Genomic DNA, 3,863 nt, shown 5'->3' with positions numbered 1-3,863 from the left:
CAAGGTTAACTATTAGGTTTGGTTGTTTTGTCTCTTCAGTATCATCTTGTCTAGCACAACCCCTTCTCCTTTATTTTTTCTTATGGGGGAAGAAGAGGTCCCACATTCTGAATTTGTCTGATAGCTTCCTTGTGATATCATTTAACCTGCTCCTCTCTCCCACGTATTTACGGTAAATTAGAAACTGAGTCTAGAACGTAGATAAGATTCAGATTAAACCATTTTGGCAAAAACACTTCATAAGTGACGTTCATTTTAAATACAGCGAGAAAGCAACATAGCAGGAGGCACTTAATGTCAGGCTGTCTTGCTACCAGTTTTGATTACTTGGTTAAAGTGACAACTGCAAGATCTCTCTTTCAAAGGTGCCATCTTCTCTTTGAAATTTGTAACCAGTCTGAGATGTAATCCTTTCGGCATCAAGCAAATGGCCTATTCTCCAACAGGTTTTAGCACCCATTGAAGTTTCTTCCCTAAATTAATTATTCACTGGGGTTAGGCTTTGCTACTAATTGAAGCCAACCTTCTAAAATTAAAAGAAGTGAGGATGAAAGCAGGACAGGAGGAAGAAGGAACATTTCTCTCCCTATAAAAATGTGTCTCTTAAAGTTGACAGCTGTGTTTTTCAAGAGCTCATTTTGGAATACCAAGTCAAGAATTTTACTCTGTTCTTAAAGGTCCCCAGCATCTACCCTTCCCTGGGGCGGGTGAGCCTTGGCCTTAGTCCTGGCAATGGAAAGACCACAGAACAAAGAATTACTGAGAAGGAAAACTGTATCGGGGAATATTTCAAATATGATCCAGCTGTACTTAAAGAGCAGTCTTTCCCAATGGTGGAGGTAGAAAATCATCCATGGATGTCAGAACGCATGGGCAGAGGTTTGAGGAGAAACATAGTATTCACACAGGCTCCGTATACATTCCTCCAAATTACTTACCAATTTAAAAAGAAGTAGCTTTCAAGCTAAGAAGGCAGACCCTTTTTTAACCAAAAGATCAAAGTTAACATCACCAAAAATAGGACAAACTGAAGATGCTTCCTGATGTACCTGGGACACAACATCATTTCTGTGCTCCTCTTTTGTAGATATAGCAAACTCTGGGTTAAATCAGGCAAGCCCAGGCTGAAGGACACGCTGGAATAACTCTTCTGTGCTCTTAAAAAATGTTGCAGTCAATTATGGTAAAGGAATGCTGAAGAACTACTGCAGATTAAAGGAGATTAAAGAGACACAACAACTAAACGCCATGTGTGATTCTGGAATAGACTGTGGATCGAAAAAAAAAAAAAGAAGCCATAAAGGACCTTCTTGGGATAACTGACAAGATTGGAATGTAGACTGTGGATTAGAAAATAGTATTACATCCCTCTTAAATTTCCTGATTTTGAGAACTGTACTATGATTATGTGAGAAAATGTCCTTGTCTAAAGGAAGACATGCAGAGGTATTCAGGGATAAAGGGACCTATCTCCAACTTACTCTGAAATGGTTCCAAAATACACATATATGAAAATATATTTAGAGAAAAAATGAGAACATGGGGCAAATATAAACAAGTGGTGAATCTGAGTAAAGGGTGTATGTATGACTGTTGCAACTTTTTATAAATTTCAAATTATATTTCCTCCACCACCAAAATAAAGCCACTCCTGGTTTTTGTTTTTTGTTTTCCTTTTTCACTTTCTTTACTTCCTGCTCTAAAATTCCTATGGGAGAATGAGAACTATCCTGGAGACAGAAAACCTGATTATAACTGTCACCTTCAACCAGAACTTGTTGGAAGACCTTGGGCTAGATCCTTTCTCTCTCTGGGCCTCAGATTTTTTATCTACATAAATGTGAAGTCAAACTCTAAGGTTCTAGGATTCCAGCACCAACTGCCGAGATGGAAACGTCACGGGGGTTTTTTGTTCACCTATTGGGGCTCTGCTCCTCATACTACCAGATGAAGCCTTCATCTCCAAGTCTCCATCTATTTTTCCAGCTGCCTCTGAAGAACCCAGAGTAGATTGAATTTGTTGCTTAAGCTGGATCAGAAAGAGGGATGCTGCTTGTTTCAAGGGATGCTGGTGCTAAAAGGACCAATTCTGTGTCTTGATTAGCCAAGGTATATCGGAATGCCCAGGACTTTTGCTGCTGCTCTTGGCTGGGGCTGGGCGGGGGTGGGGGTGTTGTTACCAAACAGACGTTCGCAGTTCTTTGCTGGAGAGAGCTGCTAACTTCAAGGCATCTCTTGAATGGGGTGGGTTGGGGGTGGTGGATGAAAAGGGGACACACTACTGCTCCCACCTCTGAGTATCTGGGTGGCTTTCATCCATGGCCCTTCCTTTCCCCCATGGCCCTTTCTTCAAATTGCCAGACTGAAGGTGTCTCTGAATATAAACAAGAATTCAAACTTCCGAACCACTGACTATAGCTATAACACTGCTGAGCTAGAAAAAAAAAATCGAATAAGACCTCTAATCTCTCTCCTTTCCCATTTTTTTTTTTTCTGGAAAAAACAAACAAACAAAAAAAACCCAAACCCATAAACATATGGAATCTGGAAATTTAGCATAAATAGTTAAAAATTAATTTGAGTAGGGGTGGAAACTGCCACAGCTAAACCAAAGCAACACATCATGGAGCCTTCTAGCTCTGTGCACATACCTTCCTGAGGGCTCTCACACTCCATTTCAAGTCATTAAATGTTCACATGGTAGAAAGTCTATCATCTGTTGATCATTCAAGGTTGGAAAAAAGGCACCTCTCCCTTCCTTGAGACTTTATGAGTAACCCATGGATTCTAAACAAACCTTCTAAACAACTCACTGATAAGGGCAGCAATTAATTTTATCAGTTATACATTACCAACATTAAATCACCAATATGAAAACAAACCAGTATTCTTCTCTCCGCCCCCCCCCCCTCCCCAGGAGTCAGGAATGGAGAGAAAAGTTTGTTTAAAGTGATAGTGAAGCAGTGAACTGCAGTGCTTCCCAGTGGACACCATTTTGTTTAGACCTGTCTAAAAGTGAGAACCACATCACTAGCCCTAAAGCTCCTCTGCTCTGTGTTTAGTTGAATGCCTTTTCAAGTAGAGATGCCAACTAAGATCAGATGAAGATTACAGAGTTCAGCAAATTGATCACTCTCATTTCTTCTTCCACACATCACACACCTCCTTGTGATGCTCTATCAGTGAAAGAAGACCTTCTGATATGAGTGGATGATGGTATGTTAAAATCTCACAAATCTGGTTCAGTTTTACATCCTGTATTTCACAAGAGGCCTTGGTAGTGTTACTACTAACAGAGGCCCACTTGTCAGTTCACAAACACTTCCACACATAGTACCTTATTTCATTCTGAACATAACCCTGAGCTATAGGCAGGTAGACAACTATTTCCACCAATCAAATGAGAGGGGGAAAAAAAAGCCCAGAGGCTTAAAATGGCTTGTTCAAGGTCACAGAGTCAGTGAGTAGCCAAGGTAGGACTAGATCCCAAGAACAGTGACTCCCTTTTGAATGCCACAGCCATGATGCCCTACTGGTCCTAGTCTGACAACTGAGGGACTTGGTTGCATAGGTCTTGCTTTCATATCCTTTCCCCCAAGGACGGCTGGAGGAAAGAGGATTTGGGGAGTGAGGAGCTGGCTGTGAAGATGAGTCCAGGAACAGGATTCTGGTTAGGAAGGGCTATGCTAAAGCCAGGAGAATACTGAGTCGCAGGCCAGGGGTGTGGTGTATCACCATCACCACGGGATCAGGAGGAATGCCTTTGCCCACTCGTGATCTCCAACCTGAAAGAGTTCCTTAAACTGAAAGATGAAAGCAACAGCGAAAACCAGCTAGATAAAATGGCAATAATTCCCACTAGG

The sequence above is a fragment of the Hippopotamus amphibius genome, chromosome 2, assembly GCF_030028045.1.
Source record: "Hippopotamus amphibius kiboko isolate mHipAmp2 chromosome 2, mHipAmp2.hap2, whole genome shotgun sequence".
NCBI lineage: Eukaryota > Metazoa > Chordata > Mammalia > Artiodactyla > Hippopotamidae > Hippopotamus > Hippopotamus amphibius.
Note: the sequence above shows the minus strand (reverse complement) of the source record.